The sequence below is a fragment of the Limulus polyphemus genome, unplaced genomic scaffold (genome assembly GCF_000517525.1).
Source record: "Limulus polyphemus unplaced genomic scaffold, Limulus_polyphemus-2.1.2 Scaffold2494, whole genome shotgun sequence".
NCBI classification, from domain to species: Eukaryota; Metazoa; Arthropoda; class Merostomata; order Xiphosura; family Limulidae; genus Limulus; species Limulus polyphemus.
Genome location: NW_013668104.1, coordinates 41,135 through 52,841, shown reverse-complemented (window position 1 = coordinate 52,841; position 11,707 = coordinate 41,135). Strand labels below are relative to the sequence as shown.

The 11,707-nt window shown below is 34.8% G+C and overlaps 1 protein-coding gene across 8 annotated transcripts in view; it reads right to left on the bottom strand.

The window, feature by feature from the left end:
* Positions 1-11,707, bottom strand: part of LOC106467118 (headcase protein-like) — a 94,721-nt gene that overhangs the window by 48,072 nt on the left and 34,942 nt on the right. For 3 of the 8 annotated variants that reach the window (XR_002612355.1, XR_002612354.1, XR_002612356.1), the window contains exon 3: positions 9,266-9,677. The exons of 3 other annotated variants lie outside the window; for them this stretch is intronic. The gene's annotated coding sequence lies outside the window, so the exon portion shown is untranslated. The remainder of the gene's footprint in view (positions 1-9,265; positions 9,678-11,707) is intronic. 2 more of the 8 variants (XR_002612357.1, XR_002612358.1) reach the window with 2 other exon arrangements.

Sequence of the window (11,707 nt, the reverse complement as noted above, 5' to 3'; positions counted from 1 at the left end):
GATTTTTCCTACCGATGACGTTAGATAATGTTTTCGTAAAAGTACTTATGTCCGATGTGAATCCACTGAAGTTGAATGGTTTGTAATGTTCGAAATTTATAAACATTCCTGGTCAATATATCTGAAGTTCTCGATTAATAAGCGTTAATCACAATTATAGCTTCCGAGGTTTATAGTATGCCAACTATAGCAACCCAATAATAGATACTGCTTTTTGGCGCGTCACATTGGTTATATTTATAGGCGTGTAGAGAGTTTCTCGAAAATTCAGATTACGTAACAATACAAAGATACACTAACGTTTATGTACACACGTATATTGTTGATTCTTACACTCGAGAATTCTCTACAACTTCAGAGAACAGGCGGGAGTTTCGCAATACACATTTAACAGTATAATTTATGTACATTTCTAAATATAAATTAAATTTCAACAAACATTGATATTCAAATAAATATATAATAATAAATACGTCACACACAGTGTCCAGTTCTAGCTATGGATGTATGATTAAATTTCGGAACCTGTTTTTATTAGTGCTATGAATTAATAGATAGTGGTTATCTGCTTGTGTAGTGATGATCTGTCTTGTCCAGGAGACTGAGTAATCGCCCACCATTGGTTTAGAATATTATGCTGATGATACTTTAAAACAGTTGGAGCTAACTTACAACAATGTGCTGTAATTGGCTAGCTTACATTTGTACGATGGCTCTCTCCATGAGTGAAATATCCAATTACCTTCTCTGAGGAAAACATGATGACTGCACATCAAGGTAACAACTGAGACCAAACTGTAAGAGACCACTATATATACGTGGGTGTACGTATGTGGTTTGTGATAAATGGTTAAGCATTAACATTTCTGATCACATACCTGTACAGTATGCAGATGTATACCTAGTATTTCTTACCTTCTTTTTAGTTAGAAGAATGAATATTTTAAGTTCACCAATAATTTTCAAATATTTTCATACATTTATAACCAAAGGGTGGTTTTAACAATAAAAAAATGATCAAGAAATGCGGTTATGTTCCTTTTGCTCTAGTTAACTACTGTTTAGGGTCATTCCCCAAAGAATTGCTGTAAAGTATAATACACTATGTAAAGGCGACCAGCGATTTTTTTCCACAGGTGAGTCAAGTGATATCTTGAGGATATATCCTCCATTATTTTTGTATTGTAATAATCAACAGTGGTGTCCGTAACACACATGCACGGAGAAGAATGGCATTAAAGACTATTCTATATTCTCTCAGTTTGGAACAAATAGGTTTCAAATAAAGACAAATCTATAACTAAATCTCCCATTAGACAGATCTACGGCTCTCCAGTGAAGTTTCTGCACTTGTTACTTTGATTGTCTTTCGAGTGTGTTTGTTTGCTGGACTTTGAGCAAGGCTATATGCACTAGCTAATCCCTAATTTTGGAAGGTAATTAGTCAATACCACCCACTGCTACCTCTTGTCAGACTGAAGACTGGGATTTGATCTTCGCTCACAGTCTTAGAATGCAAGATGTGATTTTGTGTGTCTGTGGTAAGAAACGGAAACGACGGAACATCAGCTCCACAGTCTGCTCTGGGCCCTTATGTTTTGAGACAAAAGATTGGTTAAATTCAATCAAAATCAGAATTCAGATTTACTCAGCAATATACTTCCTGATAGAACCTTTTGTTATCTGTAGGAACTCCCTGAAAGGTTTTTTAGGAATACCGCAAATGGTCAACAAATGTTTGGTTTTCATTACAATTAACAGAGAGTGGTGATTGAGATTATCTTATAACAATGGTTTTACTTTAATAATTGATTCGAACAGCGTATCTAAGCTTCAATATAATGCACAAATAGTTCATCATATACAGTTAAATCTGTGTAGCATTATGTATTATAAGTACGACACCATACCTAAAGAAAGATAGCTTAGTTAAAAATATAAGCAAAAGCAAAAACAAATCAAAGTATGAAATCCCTATTTAAGTTTCGAGTTTTTTAAATAGGGTCGAGTTTTTGTATAAAGTCTCATATCAAACTTAAACTATTCGTTTTGTTTGTTGTTAAGCGCAAAGTTACACAACGAGTGCTATCAGTGCTCTGCCCACAATGGGTATCGAGACCCGAATTTTAGCATCGTAAATCTGCAGACTTATTACTAAGCCACTGGGGTGTATTTAAACAAATAGAATATTTAAGTTGGCATTTCATCGAGATTTGATGCATTTCTGCTGTTGCTCGTTTTCCAACTTTGCTACCTCTTTTAAGTGTTCTGTTTAAGTACTGATATCATATGTTTTTGCTTTTCATGAGGGTAAACATAAGTAAATCCCGACAGTTCCCTGGCTGCCTTCATTATGTTATAATATGCATACTTCGGTGCCTTGTTTGACATGTGTAGTGGGGGATCACTGTAGGTGAGTTCAAAGCGTTTAGCTAAATTAAAAAAAAAAAATTACGACCTTGACCCTGAACATAAAACCTTAGACAGTTCCCGCTTCTAACTACTAGGTGTCTAATGTAAACACCAGTTTGAGAGTTTCTTCGCATGTGTAGTAGGTGAGTTGAAAAAAACGTACGGTAAATACGGTGCGATTATGTAAAAACCTAATTCCTTCTTAGCCGCGGCATAGCGGCTCATAGAATGGCTCCGAGTTTGTTTGTTTTTTTTCCCAAGTACAAACTTTTAGTTCACAGCTCTGTCATCTCTTGACCGATTTGAGATTTAATTACAGTTTCGGACTCAGGAGGTCAAACCCTTTCCATTGGTGTATTTAACCACGCTCGAGGTCTCATAGATTAATTTACTCTAATCCTGCCTAAAATAATTTCAATTTGAGGGTAGGCTGGTAGAGATCGTGATGAGTAATAAAATCGAATCGAGTATACGCGCGCCCCACGCTTGGTATTGATGGCGCACAAAAAAATATAGCTAATAAAAAGGGGGAAAAGGTCTCATGGATTAATTTAATCTTACCTAAAAGAATTTTAAGTGCCGTGGCTATTGAGGATTCCCTCTTGTTTATATTTGACTCCTGGAGCACAAAACTTGAAAGTGATTCTCTTGACTGGTAAGCAAGTATTAATCAATGGTTCACAAAATACTCCTTAATTAGACGTTATTAACAAATTTTAAATTCCAATAACTCCTTTAGGTCTAAATAAGGTTCCACGGTAGCATTTTGTTGTTGTTTTTATCGTTTTGTCACAGCTTTTAATATTTATTATACTTTCCTATCTTGGATGAATCATGGCTCTTCTTAACATTCGTAGCTAAAATAGATCACTGCATATAGCATTTCCAAGACCGTCTAACAATTGTATTCTACCTCAGCTACTCAAGCCAATCTTATTTCTTGAGAAAAGGAAAGGTGTTTATATATGAAAGAGGTGCTAAAGGTGTTTATATATGAAAGAGGTGCTAAAGGTGTTTATATATGAAAGAGGTGCTAAAGGTGTTTATATATGAAAGAGGTGCTTGAGGAAGGGAGTAAAAAAGTTGATTCAGAGGCAAAATATTGACAGGAAAGGCGAGATTGTATAAGACCGTGGAATGTGCATCGCACTTAACGCTCGTGTTCAAGTCGGAACCCCTGGATTAACTGGATTTTTCTGTATTGATTGATTGGCACACGATTGAGAGGAATAATGAAGGTTATAAGTTATCTTAAAATATTGACAAAGTATTTGTGCTGTACCAATGGAGTTTCTGGATAGTGACGTGAAACTTGTACCCCCCCCCCCCAGTGGCATAGCGGTATGTCTGCGGACTTACAACGCTAGAAACCGAGTTTCGATACCCGTGGTGGGCAGAGCACAGATAGCCCATTGTGCTTAACTTCAAAAAACAAACGTGAAACCTGTGCTGCACCTGACAAGAGCGAGTCGAACAGGTAAAATATACAGTCCATACTCTTTACTTCTTCCATTTTGACCTTTTAATTATTTTTCTTTAGCAGTCATCTCCTTCATATTCTCGAGCTTTTTTATTCAATTTCTAACAAGTTTAACACTCCCCTCAGGAGCAAAGGGGTGTCTTTTCGCTACAATTTGTTGAATATTAAAAGTAAGTTCAATCCGGAAACTCCTAGATAGGGTGGTTTTGGACGTATCTTTTCGAGAAAAGTTTTCGTTTGTCAATTGATAACATTTTAAGTGAAATACGGCATCCTCAAGTCTTCATACTAGCTATTTTCAGTTACTCAAGTTTGTTGGTTTTAACTGATTCGTTTTTCTTCCTTTCTTTTTCACTTCTTCTTCTTCTTTTTTTTTTCTTTTTTTTTTTTTTTTTTTTTGTCTCTTTGCAAACATTTCGTATGTTAGGGAGTGTACTAAAAAAAAAAGAGTTTTTCAACATTTTGCATAATACAATTGGTTAGAAAGTAGACATTGTCCACCTGTGACTCAGCGGTAAGTCTGAGGGCTAAAAACCGGATTTCAGCACTCGTAGTTAGTACAGTAAACATAGTTGACTTTTAGCTTCGTGCTTAACTAGCAACAAAGATAAAACAAATATTATTATTCGTGATTTTTTTGTCAATTTAAAAACTCAGGACAGAATCTTTTTTATTGAAACACCTGAGCACTGATATGCTATGTAGACTCTGGATACAGACCTTTTATTAATATTAACAAATCTAGACACGGGAATTCCACGACGTATCTTAGCATGGGCATTTTACTAACAACTCTCGACATAGAATTCCCATATCAACTATGACAATAAGTATTTTAATGTCAAGTATGAACACAGGTCTTTTACTGATAAGATTAGACGCAGTCCTGTTGCGAAGTGTGAATGCAGTTTTTCGATGAACAACTTGATCACAAACTTGAGAAATTCAGTCACAGAACTTCTATTACAAAACACATAGTCTTTTTTTTTAACATACCTGAAAGGTGCCTTGTCGAAATGTTTCAATTCATACTCTCTACTGAATATTTCCAATGAAGATCTAAGAATGTGATAATTTTGAGACTAAATTCGAAATTAATACTTTAGACAGAGCCATTTGAGTTTACAGTCACGGATTTTAAACTCAAAATCTTTGGTTGATACACAAACCATTTTCAAAACGGTAAATTTGGATACAGATATTAAATTTGGCAATTAGGATACTGACTTGGACGCTTACAAATACAGATACACATCTGAATGGACAGTTTGTGGTTGATAGGAACCCAGATCTTAAAAGTGACACACCAGGAAAAAGTTATAAGAGTCACTCATATGAGGAAGGAACCTGATTTTCATACACATGTATGTCGTGTGTATTGAAAACAAACGCACTGATTATTTGCTGTTATTATGATACAATTATCATTTATCCTAATTTAACCAATAGCAACAAAGACTTCCGTGATCAATCATGTGTACATTTATTTCTGAAGTTGCTATAAATTCAAATCAGTTTTATTTATCTTCTAACATTGTCCACATTTAAATAAGTGTAAGAAATAACACATAATCATTGGTACTTTTTGATCAGATAGACAAACAAGCTATGTGGCAATTAAACCTTTGTTGCCAGTATTATTAAAAAAAAAACAACAACGATATATATTGTGTACCAATGATACAATATACATATACAGGAAAGTCAATACACAAGAAAAAATGAAGACAGGGGATAGAAACGAAAGGGTCAGGGTTTGAATAAACACGCTCTCTTCTTACTTACTCAGCAAGCATTCTTAGCTATCTATTCACTATAGTTATTCTTTTTGGAGGAAAGGGCAGCTGTGCTTTGGGAAGTAGGAGGTTATGACGAAGGAAGAGGGGGGTTGTTATTTCGCAACGAACAGATGTCGATGTGGTTCCCTGCTTGAGCCAGATGCTGGAAGACGGGACGCTAGGGTTACTAGTTGCGATAAAGGGTTGCAGCGAAGCGGCGCGTGAGCTTTTGTGGGTCACGCATTCTGTAAACATGCACACTCAAGGCCTCTGATGTCGTGCAGCCAAGTGTAGAATGTATTTCGACATACCCACTGTTTTGAGGTCACAAAGAATGAATGTTGGGGGATAAAGTGGCTTCACGTTCCGGTAACAGGGGTGATTATGACTATCAATATCATAAATGCCGATATTGTTAAATACACAAATTTGATAGGGCAGACCATACCACAACCCCCTTTCGTAACGATATTTTAATGGTTATAGACAAACTAATAAATAGAGAGTTTAATTGGTATGTGAAATATAATTATTTATCTTTTCACCTTTAAAACTATACAATAATTCAAGTTTTCAACGTAAACGTTTTCATCAACAGGCCTTAATGCAGGTCATTAACACATAATTATGTAAGAGCTTTGCCGTTTGTAACTATCCGTTTTTATCGACCTACTTATTTTTCCGTTTATCTGTCCAGATTCCGCTGTTGATTATTAGCAGATTTTAAACTGAGGTTGAAAGATGCTGTCAATACAATAAAAGAAGTGTATCTCTGCAACTGTTGATCAATATTGGTCCTATAATGGTTTCAAATTGTAAACTGTGGTGTGATTTTGTGAAACTTTTAGTTTTCTGTTTATAAAGTTTGTGTCGCAGTATAAAGACGTATTAAGTATTAAACAGCATGTTATGCATCACATTGACTAAGCAGTCAGATCAGAAACTCCTAAAATTCAGGCATAGCTATCCCCGATTTTAAAGTGCTAACTAGAGGTAGAGCGAGGCCGACCAGTTAGTTAATAATGTTTTGTTGTTGTTATGTTGTCACAGTTACAACGCCTCCATAGCTGATAATAATGTTTTGTTGTTGTTGTTGTTGTTATTCTGTCATTGTTACAACGCCCCCATAGCTGATAATAATGTTTTGTTGTTGTTATGTTGTCATATTACAACGCCCCCATAGCTGATAATAATGTTTTGTTGTTGTTGTTGTTATTCTGTCACAGTTACAACGCCCCCATAGTTGATAATAATGTTTTGTTGTTGTTGTTGTTATTCTGTCACAGTTACAACGCCCCTATAGTTGATAATAATGTTTTGTTGTTGTTATTCTGACACAGTTACAACGCCCCCATAGCTGAAAATGCGGAACGTGTTCGTCGGCATTTTTGCGGCTCGAATCTATACAGTGAACCTTCGTGATTCTCTGTGAGAATAAACAGAAACAACAGTTTCTGTTTACTAGTTAACGAGACTTTCTCAAGATAATATAAATAAAAACATTTGTTTACAAGTACGCTTAATGGAGAGTTTGACCTTAGTAGTTGAGAACATAGCTCTTATCGTGGACAACTGTTATGTTTGAACTTTCCAATTATATTAGAATTAACATCTATTTTATGATAAAAACATTTGTTTACAAGTACGCTTAATGGAGAGTTTGACCTTAGTAGTTGAGAACATAGCTCTTATCGTGGACAACTGTTATGTTTGAACTTTCCAATTATATTAGAATTAGCATATATTTCATGATAAAAATATTTACAACGCCTAGTTAATCTAACTTTGAAGAATTTCATTAGTAACAACGCTTTTACTGAAATTGGGGACTTTAGAGAGTAACACAGGAATGCGTCCGACCACGCGCTGTAACGACCTATGTAAATAGGTCTCTTGATAGTCTTACATGCTAATTAGGGAAGAATTTGACAGAGGGCACTATTCGAGTGTCTATGAAACAAGTAAAACCTCTACAGAATATTAATCTTAGATAGAATCCACTTCAGAGAAATTAAATCTTAATCTCAGTAATTTCAAAATTTTAAATTCGATACTAGAGGGCGATGCTGTTAGTTCATCAGAACACATTACACAAACTTGTTCAGCTAATTTTTTTTTGCTGTTGGTTTTAGAATTTTCTCACAAAGGTATATAGATGGATTTGTACGTATCCCTAATTTTGAAATGACAGACTAAAAGACAGGCATCCAATTAACAACAAGAAACACCAACGCGTTGTCTATTCTTTACTCAGTGGGATTTTAGTGTGAATCTTGAAGCACATTCACTGCCCCAAAATGGGGAACATGGGGGTTTTACGGCAACGGGACGCGAACCATGCATAATTCGTATAATTCACAGCGAAATCATGTCGTAGATTAAACATTACAAATAAGGCATTTAACTTAAAACCATATAATATATTAACTAGTATAAATAAATCTAAGCATTGAAGTCAAACGATGAATATAACAATTAAACTGCAGAAAAACATACTCTAAAATCAGAAAGTCAGGCACTAAACATGCAAAATGGTAAACGTATATGAAATAAGAATTATGTATTCACTTTTAATATGTGTGTCTTGGTAGATATATGGGGACAACTACAACGTGCTAATTTACTAATATATCATAGCTGATACCTCACGATATGTCATGTCATTTTCCACGAATCAGTTGTGGTAAGGTGTCTTTAACGTAACTACTACTGCTATTATACAATACAGAAGCACTAAAACGTTAAAATGATCCCATGAATAAATTATAACGAGGCTGCCTACATGGCCGTACGTGTATACAATGTAGAATCTTGTGATGGTGACTCATCGTCGTTAAATTTAGCTTATGGTGTGCTTCTATTACATAAACTTTGTGGTAAGGTGATTAAAACAAATAAACGCCCAATGTCTGTAACACAAAAACACACACCAGTTTTAAATAAATATACCTCATATTATTTTTCTTATTTCGTTTTTGACTATAGTTTTTTTTTATCAAAACAAAATATTATTATCGACTAAAACCACGTCTTCAGATAATTTTTGGGCGGGGCATGGCCTTGTGGTTAGCATGCTGGATTGTGGATGGAAAGGTCCATGGTTTGGGTCCCGTTGCCGTAAAAAAAATCGCGCTTCGCACTTTAGGGCCGAGAGATCGTAATAAGAGTGACAGTCTAATCCCACTGATCGATAGGCAAGTTTTTATGGTATCTACCTCTTCCAGCAAAGGTCTACACATATTTTATTGGACTCTTCCTTTATAAGAAAACTCTGCCGTTTCTTCCGTGCAGACTTCAAAAGAAATATGGCGACGACGTCCACTGTTATCCATCATTGCAATAAATATGAAGGAAAGCTTTTTATCCACTAATTATTGTTATTATCAAATTATGCACAAAAAACATAATAATAAAACTTAACAAATTACAATTCATCAGTTAAAGATTAGAAATTTATATGGAAGATTCTTATTTTTTTATGTATTGCTGTGATCAGTTAAACAAGAACTGGAAGCGGCTGCAATAATGTAGTAGAATGCACAATATTTGTTATCCGAAACTAAATTCAAATCCACTCAAAGCTACAAAAATTTACCTTTTTTTTCCACCATCTTTGCTGTCTCGTCGTACGTCTTGTATTCTCCTTCTGTGAGCAGAAATATCATTCTTTTGGTAGAGCTTGGTGGAGACAAAAAAAAAAACGCAGCCGTTTAGAGTAGCCCAAGAGTTGGCGGTGGATGCTGTTGACTAGCTTCCTTCCCTCTAGCCTAGTAGATCAAAATTAGCGATGGCTAACGTATATAATTCTTGTGTAGCTTTGCTGTTGACTAGATGGCTTCCTTCTAGCCTAGTAGATCAAAATTAGCGATGGCTAGCAGATATAATTTTTGTGTAGCTTTGATGTTGACTAGATGGCTTCCTTCTAGCCTAGTAGATCAAAATTAGCGATGGCTAGCAGATATAATTCTTGTGTAGCTTTGCTGTTGACTAGATGGCTTTCTTCTAGCCTAGTAGATCAAAATTAGCAATGGCTAGCATAAATAATTCTTGTGTAGCTTTGCATGTATATATCCCAAAGAAACAAACAATTTTCTGTTTTACTTTCAGATAATTTTGAGCTTAACTTAGTTGCCAGCAAAACAAGAAACAGAAGTAAATCATAAACAGGTAATATTACAAAGTAACAGCTTACAAAGCCTACAGAAATAAACAACATTACCTATAATATTTCAATGTTAACAGCAAATACACTCAGTAAGCTACCATGTTAACGGATATTATCAGGAAAAAGAAGTAAACAAAAGAGTTCATTATCCATGTTAATCAGTAGACTAGAGTAAACAGAAGATCAGTAAAATCTCATGCTGACTACCATTCACTAGGAAACAGAAGTAAGCACATGGGAATTAAACTCAATCGAAGTTAATAATTCATGTTAATCATGAGACTAAAGTAAACTAAAAGTAGAAGATATATCCTCAGGAATCAGCAGTTATAACATAATCGATATAATATCACATTAACAGTTTTTACAACAGAAAATAGAAAAAAGTCGAAATAAATAATATCCTCTGTTATAGGTCATATAACTTGTTAACACTAAAAGACACAAGTAAATGCATATTAGATAATATACATACAGCGATTGCATTAAGATACAAAAGTAAACACACACACACAAATAATATCCTATGTTAACAGGTAATGCACCATGAAATAGAAGTAAAAGCAAACGGAGTTAATATACCGCGTTAGCAGTTAGAATACCAAGAAACTGAAGTTAACAACTAATTTATTAAGATACGAAGTAAACACAAGGTACATAATATCACACATTGATAGCAAATGCATCAGAAATAGAGGTAACACAGAAGGAGGAAGTACCCCTAATTAACAGCTAGAATACTAAAAAAACAAAAACAAAAAAACAGAAGCAAGCACAAAAAGTGGTAATATCTATGTTAACAGCTAATGCGCCATAAACAAAGTATACCCATAAGTAGGTAATATCTCATATTAATAGATATTGCACCAGGCAACAGAAGTAGAGTCAATAAGAAGTAATATCCCACGCTAATAGCTAGTGCAAAGGGAAACATAATTGAAGCTAATAGGAGGTAATGTCTCATGTTAGTGCACCAGGAAACAGAAGTCAACAGAAGGTACTACTCCATGCTAATAGCTAGTGCACAATGAAACAAAAGTAAAGTCAGTAGGAGGTAATAACTCGTGCTAACAACTAGCCAACAGAAACAGAAGCAAAGTTAATGGGGCGTAATATTACACGTTAACAGCTAATGTACAAGGAAACAGGTGTAAAGTCAACAGAAGGTAATTTCTCATCTTATCAGTTAAAGAAGATATAAAACTGAAAAACAAATGTAAGAAACATTCCGAGTTTGCAACTGGATCACCAGGAAACAGGAGTCAACAGAGTAGTAACAGCTTCTCACTCCAACATGATATTTAACCAGATTTTGTAAAAGTTTGTAATTTTTTTTTACTTTTATCCACTCGTACCGGTTTTGTTTCATCTAATGGGTCATTTGGTCAAGTTTGCGACAAGAAAAAGGACACAGTATTTCTGTTAGCAGGATGCCCTTGTATCTTAGGTGGAAGATATAACAAACACTTCACTCTGGTGGAAACAGCAATCATCGTTTCAATGATGGTCCTATATACTCCTGCCTTACGTATCCATTACATTTACGTCCCTATATACGAATAGAAATAAACCAGTTCTAATTAACTTCATTTATATTCTTTCGCACAAAACAACAAACATATTCGTCCACTAGTACCACCCCTTTCCATTTCCACCCCTCCGTGGATATGACAATAGGACGTGGGAGTAAAACAATTGCTTTAAAAAATAGCAAATTAAAATTTATTTATAACAAAATCGAAAACGAACACCATAACAATGTTCTGATTTTATAATAATGTTTTATTATTGAAATTGATGTATAGGAATATCGAACTAAACATGGAGTAACGTAAAGTACGGTTTGAGAATAAGAAAATTCGACGAAAAAGT